This window comes from Bos indicus, chromosome 6 (assembly GCF_029378745.1).
Source record: "Bos indicus isolate NIAB-ARS_2022 breed Sahiwal x Tharparkar chromosome 6, NIAB-ARS_B.indTharparkar_mat_pri_1.0, whole genome shotgun sequence".
In the NCBI taxonomy this organism is placed as follows: domain Eukaryota; kingdom Metazoa; phylum Chordata; class Mammalia; order Artiodactyla; family Bovidae; genus Bos; species Bos indicus.
The window spans coordinates 62,471,906-62,490,092 of NC_091765.1; the positions used below are offsets into that span (position 1 = coordinate 62,471,906).

An 18,187-nucleotide genomic window follows, 5' to 3' on the forward strand; every position below is an offset into this window, starting at 1 on the left:
TCCAACTCTTTGCGACCCCATGAATCGCAGCATGCCAGGCCTCCCTGTCCATCACAAACTCCCGGAGTTCACTCAGACTCAAGTCTATTGAGTCAGTGATGCCATTCAGCCATCTCATCCTCTGTCATCCCCTTCTCCTTCTGCCCCCAATCCCTCCCAGCATCAGAGTCTTTTCCAATGAGTCAGCTCTTCGCATGAGGTGGCCAAAGTACTGGAGTTTCAGCTTTAGCATCATTCCCTCCAAAGAAATCCCAGGGCTGATCTCCTTCAGAATGGACTGGTTGGATCTCCTTGCAGTCCAAGGGACTCTCAAGAGTCTTCTCCAACACCACAGTTCAAAGGCATCAATTCTTCGGCGCTCAGCCTTCTTCACAGTCCAACTCTCACATACATACATGACCACAGGAAAAACCATAGCCTTGACTAGACGAACCTTTGTTGGCAAAGTAATGTCTCTGCTTTTGAATATGCTATCTAGGTTGGTTATAACTTTCCTTCCAAGGAGTAAGCGTCTTTTAATTTCATGGCTGCAATCACCATCTGCAGTGATTTTGGAGCCCCCCAAAATAAAGTCTGACACTGTTTCTACTGTTTCCCCATCTATTTGCCATGAAGTGATGGGACCAGATGCCATGATCTTCGTTTTCTGAATGTTGAGCTTTAAGCCAACTTTTTCACTCTCCACTTTCACTTTCATCAAGAGGCTTTTGAGTTCCTCTTCACTTTCTGCCATAAGGGTGGTGTCATCTGCATATCTGAGGTTATTGAGATTTCTCCTGGCAATCTTGATACAAGCTTGTGCTTCCTCCCAGCCCAGCGTTTCTCATGATGTACTCTGCATATAAGTTAAATAAGCAGGGTGACAATATACAGCCTTGACGTACTCCTTTTTCTATTTGGACCCAGTCTGTTGCATGTCCAGTTCTAACTGTTGCTTCCTGACTTGCATACAGATTTCTCAAGAGGCAGTTCAGGTGGTCTGGTATTCCCATCTCTTTCAGAATTTTCCACAGTTTATTGTGATCCACAAAGTCAAAGGCTTTGGCATAGTCAATAAAGCAGAAATAGATGTTTTTCTGGAACTCTCTTGCTTTTTCCATTATCCAGCGGATGTTGGCAATTTGATCTCTGGTTCCCTTGCCTTTTCTAAAACCAGCTTGAACATCAGGAAGTTCACGGTTCACGTATTGCTGAAGCCTGGCTTGGATATTTTGAGCATTACTTTACTAGCGTGTGAGATGAGTGCAGTTGTGCGGTAGTTTGAGCACTCTTTGGCGTTGCCTCTATACTAATAATGACACTGTTCTTGAGCCTCCCAGGTAGCTCAGCAGTAAAGAATCTGCCAGCCAATGCAGGAGACAAGAGTTTGATCCCTTGGAGAAGGAAATGGCAACCGACTCCAGTTTTCTTATCTGGGAAATCCCATGGAGGAGCCTGGTGGGCTATAGTCCACGGGATTCCAAAGAGACAGACAAGACTTAGCGACTAAACAACTAGAGCAAAAATGGCACTTGCTAGGTTTGTGCAAATATCTGCTTCACTTATTTTTAAAATATGTAAACCCCTCCCATACTCCTTAAAAACCTTCAGAAATTTCTCATTGCTTTTAGATTAAAGGCCATAGATCTTTAAAGTGTCTGTAAAATACATCTATTGATCCTATATACATGTCCAAAATCATTCAGTATTATTATAATTCTGCTTCTTTGTGTTTCACCTAAGACTTGCTTTCAGAATCTCAAACATGCCATCTTCCTCCACGTCAACCTCTTTATACTTGTCTATGATATTTTTCCTCATGCTCTCTACCTAGTTAATTTCTGTAACTTCTTATCCTTTTAATCAGAGCTCAAATACCAGAAAATGCTTTCTTAACCTTTAAATAAAAAAGACCCTTCTGCCATAGTCTCTTGTAACAACTTGTGCATTTCCTTTGCAGCACTTACCAGCTTATAATTCTATATTTATTTATGTAACATTTTAGGCTTTTTTTAAATTACTTTAAACTATGAGCTCCATGTTGTTAGGAAATTATTTTGTTTGGTCACCATTATATATTTGCTGCTGCTAAGTCACTTCAGTCGTGTCCAACTCTGTGCAACCCCGTAGACGGCAGCCCACCAGGCTTCCCGTCCCTGGGATTCTCCGGGCAAGAACACTGAAGTGGGTTGCCATTTCCTTCTCCAATGCATGAAAGTGAAAAGTGAAAAGTGAAAGTGAAGTCGCTCAGTCGTGCTGACTCTTATCGACCTCATGGACTGCAGCCTACTAGGCTCCTCTGTCCATGGGATTTTCCAGGCAAGAGTACTGGAGTGGGGTGCCATTGCCTTCTCCATTATATATCTAGTGCCTAGTATATATTTGGCAACTTATTCTAATGACTGTGTAAATGACTAGCAGTTATTTTAAAGGGACATAAACCTAGGTTTTCTGCCAAGTCAAACTGTCTTTGTGACTTACCAGGGCTCCTCAAAATAGAATGTGCACCCAGATTTCCCAGAAAACTTGTTAAAGAGCAGATTCTGATTCAGTAGATCTGGGCCGCAGCTCACGATTCTGCATTTCCAACTGGTGCCTAACTAGTTCTAGAACTTGGTTGCACACTGAAATTGCCATGTGCTGTGTGCTCAGTAACTTCAGTCGTGTCTGACTCTTTGCGACCCTATGGACTGAAGCCCTCCAAGCTCCTCTGTCCATGGGATTCTCCTGGCAGGAATACTGGAGTGGGTTGCCATTCCCTTCTCCAGGAGATCTTCCTGAGTCAGGGATCAAACCCACATCTCCTGTGTCTTCTGCATTGCGGTGGATTCTTTACTGCTGAACCACTGGGGAAGCCAGAAATTGCCATAGGAATTTTTTTTAAAAACTTCAATTTTGAAGTCCCACCTTGTGATACTGATTTAACCGGTATGTGCTTGGCCTGGGTTTTAGGGATTTTTAAAAGCTTCCTAGGTTGTTCTAATATCAAATACTATTGTAGAATCATTGATTTCAGGCAACAAAGCTAATTCTCAACAATAGCTGTATAGGAATATTTTTGTTAACCTTTGCATTAGACAGCATTTAACATGGCCACCAAATAAGGATTCATAGTGTTACTGTTTCTTAAATGTATATTTCTTAGAGACACATAGGAAAGTGTTACCAAGCATTTGTTTCCTGGCAGAGAGAATCCTATGTGAGTCAGTTGTGGTGGTAGCAGAATGGTCCAATCTTAAACTTTCCCATTTCTTCACATAGGGGAGCTGTATTTCTTATCAAATATTTAAAACAATAAGTATACTATTCAAAGAAGTGAAGCATTTTGGTAGAAACAAATGCAGTTATAAGTCTTTGCAGCCAGAGGAACAATGCATAATTACCCAGATAATATCATTAGGAGGAAGATAACCTTAGTGCTTTTCCAAAAGCTGCAACATTTACCGTGAGTTCATTGATTCCCAGCATGTCCATAAACGTATGAAGAGAATCCAGAGGCTCTTGGGCACTTGGTTACCCTCTTTGAAGATCAATGCTTCTTAATCTAAAGCATAGTAAGAATCCTCCTTTTTGTATTATTAATTTCACTAATGTTTTCCACTGATTTATTTTTGCTTGTGGTTTTAATCTTAAAAGTTCCACAATGTGGATTATAATATTTTCCAGTTATAACTTAACACAGTACTTTAAGCCCTGCAGTAGTTGTTTTCTTATTTTCTCTTACTTAATCTACTCATCAAATATGTTTGGTATCTACTGCTATTATCACATTCTACAGATGAGGAAACTGAGCTAAATGACTCAGTAACTTCTCAGAGACACAGATGGCCAGAGACATTGTCCAGGAACATACGATATAACTCCTCGGAACTCTCTCCTTTCCAGTGTTAATAAATTTCCGGTCTGTAAGCCAAATTCAGCCTTCAGTGATATTGGTCCAAGGGTCTCAATATATTTTTTAACGAGGTGCCACTATTTAGAAAGCAGAAAATTTCTTATGAAAATCCAGATGTCAGGTTTATATTTACAATAATCTTATCTGACAACACTAAGTGACATGACTGAAATCCTGAAATTGCCTGAAGCTGAGTTCTGTTTTTTCCTTTTCAAATGACACTCTTCCTGCCTCTCACTAGCACCTACCTCTTTTACTCCTGGCCTGCTCCAGTATTCATGACACAGGCTTTGCCCCTCCAGAGCTCTGGTTTTCAACTCAGCCTCTAAATTCTGTTGAGGGAAGAAATGATTCTTATGTCTTTAGTGCATTTTACCATCAGGAAAAACAAAATGCCCTCTTTCTCATTGAAGTGTAGACCATTGCATTGCCATCTTCATCACTTCATACCTTTTTAGGACTACCTGTGTATTTGCATCTGGCTGAGTGGTTCAATTTCGTTGAATACAAAATGGTGGAGCTTAGTATCCTACCTTCTGGTTCTACTATTTAGCTGCTTGGAGTGGTTTCCAATCAGAGTTTTGATTTCATGGGAGTTTACAAGTTGTGTGGTTGTCTTTCAACAACTGTAGCCCTGTGGAGACTCACATATCCCTTGAACTCAGGATATGTAGTTGGGTTCTGTTCAGCCTCCTTCAAGTAAGACTATGCTAAAGAGGAAGAGGATGATGTTGTCCTGGTGATGTCAGGACCACCTAGCTGATATGTGGCTCGCAGTGTCAGCAGGGTTTCGCAGGATTGCAGTCACTGATTTCTAATGTAGCAGGAAACACAGACAAAAAAGGATTCTCTTAGGAGTCTTCACCTTGGTTTTGAGAGTTGTTTGCCTCGATTGCAGTGTACTATTTCCTTTATTCCTTTCCTCGTCTGGCTTTTACCTGCTGCCCACCTTGGTCTTGGTTTCTATACACTCTCTCTGAGCCGCTCAACGTTTTTTCCTAGTGGTGGAGACCTCTCAATGCACATGGAAGCCTGTCACTCAGCAGAACTCACGCACACACACTTAAACCTCAGAACAGCCCTAGGATATAGGATCTTTTACTCTCGGGAAATTGTGGCTCAAAAAACCTTAAAATTTGGTAAGTTGATTAGGAGAAGAATTTTCAAATGGTTAAATTTTAATGTTGACTATTCTGTCCCATGTTTTACTTTGGGTACAAGAGGCCACTATCATAATTGAATGATGTCTACAAAAGATGAGAAAAGTAATTTTACCATTCCTTATTTCATCACATGGCATGCCATGTGAGACATCATCAATTTTAAGGAGCACCATTATCTGATATACTACTAAGAAGAGAAAAAAATACTGTCAATTAAGTTATGTCATCTAAATTATGTTGATTGTCATTTGTATTGCAATTATAAATGTTCTAAAATATAAAGACATGTCTTAGAATTGACAAATATGGTGCTTATTCAACTTGTACACATTTAACGTGTAAGTCATTGGCTGAAATGTTAATTGTCTTAAAATAATGAGAAGAAAGCAAATGCAAAATATTTACTCTATAATGTTTTCCTTTAGCAACCATCAACTGAGCTGGAATTTGACCGGGTAGTGATTTATACCACTTGCCTTCGTGTGGTACGGACGACCTTTGAAAGGTGTGAACTAGTTAGAAAGATCTTCCAGAACCATCGAGTCAAATTTGAAGAGAAAAACATTGCTTTGAATGGTGACTATGGAAAAGAGTTAGATGAACGATGCCGGCGGGTTTCTGAAGCTCCTTCCCTCCCTGTTGTGTTCATTGATGGCCATTATCTAGGGGTAAGTGTCTGCTAAGGAAAATCTTTTTTATTGAACCCAACCAGTGTTGATACCCTTTCACTTTTCACTTTCATACACTGGAGAAGGAAATGGCAATCCACTCCAGTGTTCTTGCCTGGAGAATCCCAGGAACGGCAGAGCCTGGTGGGCTGCCGTCTCTGGGGTCGCACAGAGTCGGACATGATTGAAGTGACTTAGCAGCAGCAGCAGCAGCAGCAGTGTTGATAGAAATCTGTAAACCTATGACAAAGCAACTTGCATCATAGCTACCAGCATACTTACTGATTTTCGGAGTTCAATCCAGCAGTTTTGAGGCACTTACTTCTATCCCAAATGATGTATCACTACAGTGTTCATCCCTACAGAGTCATAGTGAGACAAAATCAGCATGGAATTGTCTTTTTGAATAGAAATACATTTTAAAAATGGTTAGTTGACTTGAGTTTTGAATTGAGAAGCTTGACATATGGGATAAAAACTTTTTTTAAGTGCAGGTAAGAAAAATGGAATATGAGATATGCATTTGTGAATTCTCCTATACTACATCATTAAGCACTCAATTTCCTACTTAATGAAACTGAGATGACAGTCATGAAATGAAATCAATAAGAAATAGGGCCTGTAGCCAGAATTTTATCTGCTTGTTATTTAAAATGATTCTTGATTTGAGGAATGCAGGAGTGTGAGACACAAATGCAGGCTTACAGTGAGCAGAGTGGAGAATTCCCAGAGCAGCAAAAAACACGACTCCTCCATTGCTCTCTGAATAACACTGTTAGCATAATAACCCCCATCCATCTATGAATGTGTGTCATCGGTAAGAAGCCCAAGAAGGGGGCGCTGGAGGGGACACTTTAGAGAGAGGGAGAGCAAAGAGCTGAGGGACGCCAGTGGCTGGGAGGTAGGGCTGACAAGGTCACTGATCAGAGAACAAAAAAAGTGAATTGCAATAATTAATTTACACGGCATTCTGTATTTTTCTTGATATTTCTGGTGCCTTGAGTATAGTGAGAAATCAGTACATATTAACTTTTCAAATCTGGTCTTAACTTTCAGGTTTCAGGGAAAGTTAGAAAAAGCCAGAGATTTTTCTTAGCAGGAAATGCTCCTGTTTGTTACAGGGAGCTTGTATCTGATGTCCTGTCTAGAGCTGTGGCTGTTAGAGGCAGTCTGCCATCTTATGGCAAGATTAATGCAGAAAAGCCATGATTCACTAGCTATGACATCATGCAGTCTTACTTTCAACCAGAGCTGGACACAGATTGATTCTGAACGAGAAGAATTTTGATTGAAGTATTGAGCCTGAGGTCCCAGAAACCCACAGCAGTGGAGCCCGAGGTCCCAGAAACCCATGACAATGGTACAGATAATAATGACAGATAAATACATAGATTTTAAAAAGCACTATAGTATACTTTCAGCTTGCATGTGTTATCTCATCTAACCATCAGTCTAACTTTAGAAATGAACTCTCTGGAACACTGGTTAAAAGGCAAGATAGCCTTGGAGTCAGGCAGCATTGTTCTGATACTTCTAATGCTGGGAAATGTATAAATCACTCTGTACCTGGTTTCCTCTTTTGTATGAGAATAATAGTAGAACTTTTCTTAGGCTAATGGTGAGGGTTTTATTATATATGTATGTATTATATTATTTTATTATTATGCACGCGTGTGTGTGCAGGGTCGCTTAGTCGTGTCCACCTCTCTGAGGCCCCATGGACTGTAGAGTGCCAGGTTCCTCTGTCCATGGAATTTTCCAGACAAGAATACTGAAGTGGGTTGCCGTTTTCTACTCGAGAGGATCTTCCTGACCCTGAAATCGAAACACATCTGTTGTATCCTCTGCATTGGCAAGAGGGTTTTTTTTTTTTTTTTTTTATCACTAGGGCCACCTGGAAAGCCCCATTATTATATAATTATATGTATCAGTTATATAATGATATAAAATATTATTCAGTTCATATGGTCGGATCAAAGTATGTTTTTAATAAATAGTAGCAATTTTCATCCCTGTTTTGAAAAAGAGAATGTTCTTTTGCTCCAAGTAACATAGCTGGGTAGATGGCAGGGCCAGGACTCCATGTTAGGTCAGTCCAATTCCCCAAACCCTTGTACTTTGGCACATCACCTCAAGGAAAGTAATTGTTGTTAGTTTGTTTGCTGCTATATTCTTAGCACCTTGAACAGAGTTTGTCACAAAGCTCTCAAAAACATACATTACATGGCTGTAGGAATGATGCTATATTGTCTCTTCATATTCTTTCCTTCTTTAAGATATTCTTCCACAAGGGAAAAAATCTGAAAAACATATCCACACTGGGAAGAAAATCACTGGTAAAGGTTGTGAGATTTGCTTTTTAAACTGGGAAAAAATTCTTCTGACAATGTAAGATATTTCTCACTGTGGTGTTTTAAGTTCTGTGAAACTGCACAGTTGATCTTAGTGGGTGATCACTAAGATCACTTAGTGGTCAATAAGCTTGGCCCACCCACTGCTCTGATTTTAACCATGCTCATCTTCCTACTTCTCAGTCTAACCTGCCCAAGTGCCCTCCTGTTGTGTGTCCTTCAGTTTCAGGGATAGAGGGAGAGCATGACAGACAAAGGAGGTTGAGTGTGGAGTTCTTTCTCAATAACTTTGTCTCTGTGATCACTTTATTACACACAAAGTAACCTAGAGGTAGAAGAATCACACACATGCTACTCTGTTGCTTCTGAAATTTGAAGCTGATTCCCCAAGTCTGAAGAGAGGTCAGACACAGAGATGTTCCACCCCCCGCCCCCCCCCCCCCCCCCGCTTTCTTTTTCTGATAAAAGAGGAATTACTTCTAGATTTATAATTCAAAATGGAGATAAACAGTCCAAAACCACTTACATAACAAACTCCCCTCCTCCTGCAGTAGCCACTTTATTTAGATTCCATGCACAATTGCAAATAGAGGACATTGTTGGGCTTGTAGAACCTTTTCCCTATTTGTGCATCTGAAATGGAAGGATGCCCTCTGCTGGGTTTTGGCATGTGGTGAAGAATAATTCTGGAAGAGGATGAGAAACTGATGTTGGTAGTTTCCTTAACATCTGTGATGTTTTAAACAGTTATATAGAACCATTTGATTTACTTAACATTTAAGTAAATGAGAAAAATAAAGATGTGTGACTCAGCTGCACAAATACAACTGCCTTTAAGGATAGAGAGAGATAGAAACAGCCAGAGCCAGAGAATGAAGTAGACACAAACAGAGGGGTATGGAGACAAAGTGTGGGAGAACATGAGATGGAAAGAGAGACGAAAAGGACAAGTCACGCTACCCTATTTTACTGCCACAGACTCAGGGTGGGTGGTGCCAAAGGAGCTCAGTTGTTTTCATTGAAGGGAAGCTATCAGGGCTCCATCTGAGGGCAAGAATGGAAGAGTTGACAAGGATGCTCTTTTTGTCTGATGACTCTCTTCCCCAGCCAAACTGAAACCTGAAGATGGAAATAATGGAACAGTCAAGGGAGAGAAATTACTTTAGAAAGAAGATCTACACAGCCCTGTGATACTCAGTGGTAGAAGGGGAGTTGGTGGAGGTAGAAGCAAATTCAGCTTGGAACTTCCCTGGAGTTGCTATTGTTGTTCAGTCATTCAGTCGTGTCCAACTCTTTGTGACCCCATGGACTGCAGCACGTCAGGCTTCCCTATCCATCACCATCTCCCGGAGCTTGCTCAAACCCATGTCCATTGAGTCAGTGATGCCATCCAACCATCTTGTCCTCTCTTGTCCCCTTCTCCTTCTGCCCTCGATCTTTCCCAGCATCAGGGTATTTTCCAATGAGTCAGCTCTTCGCATCAGGTGACCATAGTACTGGAGCTTCAGCTTCGGCATCAGTCCTTCCAATGAACATTCAGGATTGATTTCCTTTAGGATTGACTGATTTGATCTCCTTGCAGTCCAAGGGACTCTCTTGGACTTTTCCAACGCCACATTTCAAAAGCATCAATTCTTCGGTGCTCTGCCTTCTTTATGGTCCAACTCTCACATTCATACACGACCACTGGAAAAACCATAGATTTAACCATAAGGACCTTTGCTGGCAAAGTCCTTGGAGTAAGTGTCCTGTTGTTTTTGACATCAGAAAATCTTGATGTGAAAAGATTATGTCCCAATAGTTTGGACATAAATAATCTTATAAATTCCAGTTGGAAATGAGTTAGAAATTATGTCTTGATTATGGACCAACCAAAAACCTCTACAGTAAGAGTCCACAAAATCCACATTGGAACATAGCTATGAAACATGTAGAATGAATCCTACATGGATTCCAAAATCCACATTGGAACATAGCTGTGAAACATGTAAAATGAAACAGGGGCCTCCTCTCTAACAGAGAGAGGAATGGAAAGGCTGTTGGTCTAGAGGGGTCTCTGAAATTAGCTGATATTGAGTTGTGACTGCTTGGAAATTCTGTATCTATTTAAAGTACTATTTTATTCAATTTAGGAATGAAGAAATTATTATTGAGCATTGCTAGTAGACACACTAGAAATATAGACTCTAGGCTAGTTTAGAGACTACTTCCAACACTTCTCTGCAGAAATGGGTCACCAAGGAAGCCTTTGCCACCATCTGGAAGTGACCAGCTCTAGTAACTTGTTGTCTTTGCCGTGGTCCTCACCAGCAAAATAGATGATGTGTTCTCCACCCTTCTTTCTACAAAATTCTCTTCCTAAGTAAAGTCTTGAGTGATGTGTATCTGTTTGTGGTCAATAAGTAAGTCACACGTGAAAGCAGTGAGAGAAAATGGGAAATGTGCTTTGTAGGTTTCTAGCCTCTACATCCCAATATTCTCTCTGTAGCACAGGAAGACAGTCTATAAAGTGATGGGGTAGGTTACTGAGTGAGACAAACCATAGTATCTGCTGGATATGCTGCTTTTATTTAGTTTTATTTTAACCAGCTTTATTGAAGTACACTTTACATTTAATAAATTGTACGCATTTAAATTGTACAGTTTAACAAATGTGTACACCCATGTATCTACAAACACATCCAAAACATACAGCATTACCATAAGCCCTCAAATATTCTTCATGTCATTTAGTAGTTAATCCCTTCCTCCTGGCCCAGTCACCTGCTAAACATGGGTCTTTGTCTTAACATAGTTTTCTATTCTTCTAATGTCTATGTCTGGTTTCATGATCAGGGTAGTGATGCCCTCATTCAAGTGAGTTTGCAAGTACTGTAGCCCCTGGAATTTTCATGTCTGGTTCTCTTTAATCCTTGATATAGAGCACCATAGCCATTTGACATCCCTTTTCTGTTTTGTGAAAGACTTCTTATACACTGCTATGTAGTGTGGGTCTGCTGTGGATGAATTCTTTCAGTATTTAAAAGTCTGAAAAGTTTTTATTTCATTTTTATCTTTAAGAAATATTTTTGCTGGATATAGAATTATAGGTTGGATTTTTTTCCAGTAGTTTAGAGGTGTTGGTCCTCTATCTTCTCACATTACTTCCAATAAAACATATGCTGTTTCCCTGATCTTTATTTCTTGGTTTGTAACATGTCTTCTTCATCACTGCCAACCCCAACTGCTTTTAAGCTTCTCTGTTTATCACCAGATTTGAGAACCTCAATTATGGTATGTCTTAGTGTAACTTTCTTCATTTTTCTTTTGCTTAGGGTTCAAGGAGATTCTTGAATCAGTTGTTTTATTAGTTTTTATCAAATGTGAAAAACTTTCAGCTATTTTTTTAAATGTTATTTTTATTTTCCCTTCTTTCTCTTTTTTTTTCAGAGGCTTTAATTACATCCCTATCAGGCTGCTTGAAGTAGTTCCATAGCTTACTTCATTTCATTTTGGGTACTTTCTATTGCTATGTCTCTTGGATTCCTAGTCTTTTCTTATGTAATATGTAATCTTCTATTACTCCCATCTGTGTGTTTTTTTTTTAATCTCAGATACTGTAATTTTTATCTTTAGACATTTGATTTCTTTAAAAAACGTATTTTTCATGTCTCTGCTTAACATGTTCAATATTTTTTTTAGCTTTTTGATCATATAATAACTTTTAATCTGTTTAACAATTTCATTATCTATGTCAGTTATGGGTTGGTTTTGAAATTCTGAGTACTGTTTTCCACTTCTTTCCCTTCCTGGTAATTTTTGCTTGAATTCCATATACCTGGTTGGATAAAAGTATTTTTATTGGGATATTTTTGTATTCCAAAAAAAAAAAATATATATGTATATGTATATGTATATATCCTTGTGCTTTTTGCTGAAAGGCAGTCATGTTACTTGGAAATAGTTTGCTATTTTGGGTTTGTTATTAAGATTTTCTAGGTGTTTCAGTTCAGTTCAGTCACTCAGTTGTGTCCGACTCTTTGCGACCCCATGGACTGCAGCACGCCAGGCCTCCCTGTCCATCGCCAACTCCTGGAGTTTTCTCAAACTCATGTCCATTGAGTTGGTGATGCCATCCAACCATACAAAACTAATTATTCCTTAGTATTACTTTGCCAACAAAGGTCCATCTAGTCAAGGCTATGGTTTTCCCAGTGGTCATGTATGGATGTGAGAGTTGGACTGTGAAGAAAGCTGAGTGCTGAAGAATTGATGCTTTTGAACTGTGGTGTTGGAGAAGACTCTTGAGAGTCCCTTGGACTGCAAGGAGATCCAATTAGTCCATCCTAAAGGATATGGGTCCTGGGTGTTCATTGGAAGGACTGATGCTGAAGCTGAAACTCCAATACTTCAGCCACCTCATGCGGAGAGTTGACTCATTGGAAAAGACCCTGATGCTGGGAGGGATTTGGGACAGGAGGAGAAGGGGATGACAGAGGATGAGATGGTTGGATGGCACCATCGACTCCATGGACATCAGTTCAGTTCAGTTCAGTTCAGTCGCTCAGTCATGTCTGACTCTTTGCGACCCCATGAATCGCAGTACGCCAGGCCTCCCTGTCCATCACCAACTCCCGGAGTTCACCCAAACTCATGTCCATTGAGTCGGTGATGCCATCCAGCCATCTCGTCCTCTGTCGTCCCCTTCCCCTCCTGCCCCCAATCCCTCCCAGCATCAGGGTCTTTTCCAATGAGTCAACTCGTCGCATGAGGTGGCCGAAGTATTGGAGTTTCAGCTTCAGCATTAGCCCTTCCAATGAACACCCAGGACTAATCTCCTTTAGGATGGACTGGTTGGATCTCCTTGCAGTCCAAGGGACTTGAAAGAGTCTTCTCCAACACCACAGTTCAAAAGCATCAATTCTTTGGTGCTCAACTTTCTTCACAGTCCAACTCTCACATCCATACATGACCACTGGAAAAACCATAGCCTTGACTAGATGGACCTTTGTTGGCAAAGTAATATTTCTGCTTTTCGATATGCTATCTAGGTTGGTCATAACTTTCCTTCCAAGGAGTAAGAGTCTTTTAATTTCGTGGCTGCAATCACCATCTTCAGTAATTTGCAGTCCAAAAAAATAAAGTCTGACTGTTTCCCTGTCTATCTGCCATGAAGTGATGGGACCAGATGAGTTTGGGTAAATTCCAGGAGTTGATGATGGACAAGGAGGCCTGGCGTGCTGTAACTCATGGGGTTGCAGAGTCGGACATGACTGAGCGACTGAACTGAACTGAACTGAACTGAACTGATGGGGCTGTGATCTTTTGATAACTTTACTCAATACCCCAGTCTGGCTGGTGAAAACAGGTGGTATTCCCAACCCTTCCCCCCAGTACTGTCACTTTTCATACTTCCAGGTGGTTCTTTGCTGGCCTTGAGTAGTTTCCTTACATGGATGTACTAAACATTACTCTGCTGAACTCAAGCTGGGCCCTCTGCCCATCTCTGGAGTTCTCTGTGAAGCTCTTTACTCTCTGTCCTATGAACGCTAGCCATCTTAGCTTCCTGGGCTCTAGGTCTATTTCCTTAACTCAAGGAATCTACCTGGTTCTGTTTAAACTCCCCCTTCTTGAATATAACTTGAATAGCTATTATGATAATAAGCCTGGGAGTTCATAGAATTTACTCATTTACTCCCTGCCTCTCAGAGGTCATAGTTCTTTGTTGTTTAATGTTTACTACCATATAAACAATCCATTAAAAATCAATGTGCTGTGCTTGTGCTCAGTCACTCAGTTGTGTCTGACTCTTTGTGACCCCACAGACTGTAGCCCACCAGGCTCCTCTGTCCATGAGGATTCTCCAGGCAAGAGTAGTGGAATGGGTTGTCATGCCCTCCTCTAGGAAATCTTCCCAAACCAGGGATCAAACCCAGGTCTCCCGCTTTGCAGGCAGATTCTTTTACCATATGAACCACCAGGGGAGCCCATTAAAAACCATTATACTGTTTATCAAAATGAATCATTAAGTGGTCCACTTTTCGGCAGTATAACAAAGAGAAATTTTCAGGCTTGATGTCCATGCCATTTATGAATTACATTTTTCTGAATAACAGTGACTTATTTTTACAAAAAACATCTCTAAACAAACAAAAAGTCCTGAAGCCTTAAAAATTAGGGGTTTTATCTTTTCTCACATAAAAAAATGTACAGGAAGATGCTTCTGAGAGGGTATAAAGTTCCATGATGTCACCTAAGACCACTTTCTATTTTATAGTTCTTAGCACATACCTTCTATCTTTGAGGTTTAATGGACCTAATGTTCCTATAATTAATATAAGTATTGATATCACACTTGCATTCTAGGCAGGATGGGAATGAGAAAGAAAAGAAAAGAGAGAAGTACATTCTAGCTAAAGGAGTGCCCTTTTAAATAATCCATCCAGAAATCTCACCCAACTTTGTTTTTTATTATTCACCTTTGTTGCAAAATAGAATTGTACTCTTCCAGAGGGACACACTGATATGTTGAGAAAAAATCCAGGTTTTTCTTAGAATAAAGTATCATGGATATTGAGTAGGAAGTTAGTATCTGCCACACTGAGCAAAGATCTTTTTGAGTAGTTGACTAGAATAAGCTTCTTCAGGTTGCATGTTTTACACTAAGTGTTTGCTTGAATCAGACAACTCCCTAGTATGCATTCTGTTAAGGAGGGTTGCAGAGATGGTGGACAGATGGGAGGGAATCCTTGGTAAATTTGGTGTTTCTTTATGGGAATGCATTATATGCAATAATAACTATTTTCATAAACCATCAATGTAAAAGTGCTTTGTTAGGTTTTGAAACTCTTTGGTTTTGAACCTCTTTAAAATATTTACCATATACCTGTGAGAAGTGGTTTATAAATGTTAGAGTTGTATGCTTTGAAAATCTGTTGAAAGTTATAGACCACCTCACTGTACATAAGATACAATCTTCTTTAAATATCAAGGGTTTCTGAGAATTTATCTCTAGATAATTAACTTTTCATTAAAAGGAGTACTTTCAAGATGGTGCCTACTGAAGTATACCCCTGCTTCTTAGTTACCTTGAGTATTTTATCAAGTAAGCAACTCACTTCATTATAAGTAATTACCATCATACCTGATTTAGATTCTTTAGCATTTGATTGTGGAATAGATGAATTTTAGATCTTTATTTTTTCCTTTTTCTTTGAAATTCATCCTTTTGGTCATTTCCTTGATTATTAACATTTTCCCCAGAGATCTGGATGAAAGAAGAATCCCTTGAGCTTTCAGATCTACTAATTTTTCATGGACCTGATTTGGTAATAGGTACAGCAGATATTCAATCTTTAAGCATCCTTGTGCAGAGTCATGGAATATTTGTTCCTAGCCTGTTCACTCTACTTCAGAAAGTACAGGATGGGGAAGTTTGAAATTTAAGCTTTAAGTCAAGCTCTTGGAGTATAAATGAAGCAATAATCTGTCATGTGATTGCTTCCTTGTCCTTTTTTTCCTGAATAACTGAGGATTTTTTTTAACTTTTTATTTTTGTATTGAGGTATAGCTGATTAATGACGTTGTGATAGTTTCAGGTTAACAGCAAAGGGGTCCAGCCATACATATACATATACCCATTCTCCCTCAAACTTCCCTTCCATTCAAGCTGCCACATAACATTGAGCAGAATTCCACATGCTCTACAGTAGGTCCTTGTCAGTTATCCGTTTTGAATATAGCAGTGTGTACAGGCCTATCCCAGAGAGCAACAACAACAGCGACAGTAAAAGCTAACTTGAATCATACACTCTGCTAAGCCTTCCTTGATCTATTAAAATAAAAGTGTAAATAGTATCCCTCTCACTTCTATCACCCCAAATTTTGTTAGACAAATTAAGAAACTTAGAGAAAATAAGAAACTCTTTAAATACGTTCAGATCACAAGCCAGGATTCAAATTTAGGAGTGTTGGACTCTAGAGCTCAAACTTCCACTCTTCAGCAGCATATTTACATTCTGAGTTATTTCATCACTTGAAAACACTCCACATTCAAGATCTTGACCTTAGAAATGTCCTGCTCTGATCACAATTTTCTGTCCTTCACTCTCTCTCCATTATTGAACTTGCTCTTTACTATTGGTATTGTTTATCCTTCCCTGTTTCTACTGTAGGCACACTTGATCTCACTCGTTTCCCTATATTTCTGTATTCATGAATATAATAATATCTAGTCTGTTTCACTCACTGGATCAGCTCTCTTGACTTTCCACATTTGTCAGTTTCCAGTCTGGTACAGATTCCTGTGTTTTTCTTCTCTTATTCCAGCACATCAAGGACATTATTGGAAAAAAATCTCAAAATTTTAGCAAAGAAGTCTACAACAAAGTTGTATCATCAGCATTATCTAGGCTCACTATTTAATACTCCTGAGAATATCTTGTTGGTTTTCTGTTGTGGTCCACATAACCAACTGCTTTGAATTGTTTTCTAATTTCCCCCAAACAGAAATTTCATTGACATCTCTTGATTCCTATTTTCCACATCTGTTATTATCTTTCACTTTTTCTAGTCTTCAAGTCTGTATACGGTCACAATCTTGTAGGGTCTGTTAATTTTTTTACAGATATTTTACTTTGGCATTAAAAAACACAGAAGACTTCTTCATTATTGGCCTTTTATTCCAATTCTTTGGTTTTGATAAATGACCCCACAATTCTTCCAGTCGGTTGGACTCCAAATCTCAGTTTTCTTTGATACCATGTCGTTCTTTTCCTCATATCTAGTCACGTGTCAAGATTTACATTGTATTCCATGGAATCTCAATTTTCACATTTTGGGAGCCCCTCCTATAAAGGAGTAGCAAAGCAGTGGAAGCAGACATCTGAATGCAAGAGTAAGCTATTTGTCTTACTGGAATGGATGCTAGTCTAGTTATTTAATCTCTCTAAGGTGAAGATAACAAAATACTAATGACTGGGTATTTTGAGAATTATGAAGCATAAAAACTTGCAGTGCCTGGAACATGGCACACACTAAGTAATTCTTTGCTAATATTACAGCAAGAGCTTTAGAGAAAACTTTACATTTATGGGCTGTAGGTGGAAAGAGAGAATGAAGAGAATTAATATAGGATTGGATCAAGAAGTCATGAGAGGAGAAAAGGTGCAGAGTATTATTCTGAGTTCACTTTCACATGTTAATTTCCAAGTAGTCTGATCTATGAGGGCAGGAAGCTGCACAGCGTCTGAACTTCTGCATAGTGGTAGTGTTTTAAATATAAAAACTATCATCAAGGTCATGTTTCAGATACTAGTTTCATTTGAGCTGATACGTGGGCTACTAGCAATATCCCATTGCCATTCATGATACCTTTACATGAATATTAAACATAGTTATTTAAATAGTGTTACTTTTTCGATTTTAATACTAAGCAATTGAAAATGCTAGTTAAAACATATTAATAATAGTTTATAACATATGAGAGTTAAAAATTATTAACAATATACCTATTTCCTCTGAAAATGAAAGAGAAGGTTTACGTACAAGACACTATACCATTATAGTTTTTTCCTTACAATATGAAACTTTGATTTTCTTCCCTCTCTTTTTAATAGTAAGCCTAATTTTACCGTTATTCAACTCAGAATGAATTTCATTGTATTAACATATGAACAGATGACATCTGATTTGCTCTTATTTCTAGAACAAAGTTATTAAATCTAGAGTGTGTGCCCAACTAAGAAATAGAGAGGGTGAAGGAATTAATGCTTTATATTCTCCTCTTAGCACCTCCCCTCTCTCATATTCTCTCAGATTAAGACCACTGGGAGACTGGTGGGACAACTATTAAGATGAGGTTGCAGAAGATCTACTTAATTACTAGGTTTCAAATGTGGTAGATAAATACATGTATAAGTTTCATACAGAAGATTAGAATCTTGGAAGGAATCTTACATGTCATCCTGTCTAATGTCCCTCTCACCGCATAATTCTTTCTACCATAACCCTGGGCAGAGATGAACAATCTTTGAATACAACCAGTGACAAAACCTCATACTGTTCAAGTCAGTCTATTGTGGTACTCCTGTAAATATTAGAATTTTTTTTCTCATGTTGATAACAAGCCTGTGTCTAACTTCCTTCACCCAT

General features: G+C 39.1%; 1 non-coding gene across 1 annotated transcript in view; it reads left to right on the forward strand.

Annotated features, from left to right (window-relative positions):
• LOC109560146 (uncharacterized) overlaps nucleotides 1-18,187 on the forward strand; it is a 240,703-nt gene that overhangs the window by 170,311 nt on the left and 52,205 nt on the right. The window contains exon 2 of the transcript XR_011567033.1: nucleotides 5,463-5,705. This is a non-coding gene — a transcript (uncharacterized protein). The remainder of the gene's footprint in view (nucleotides 1-5,462; nucleotides 5,706-18,187) is intronic.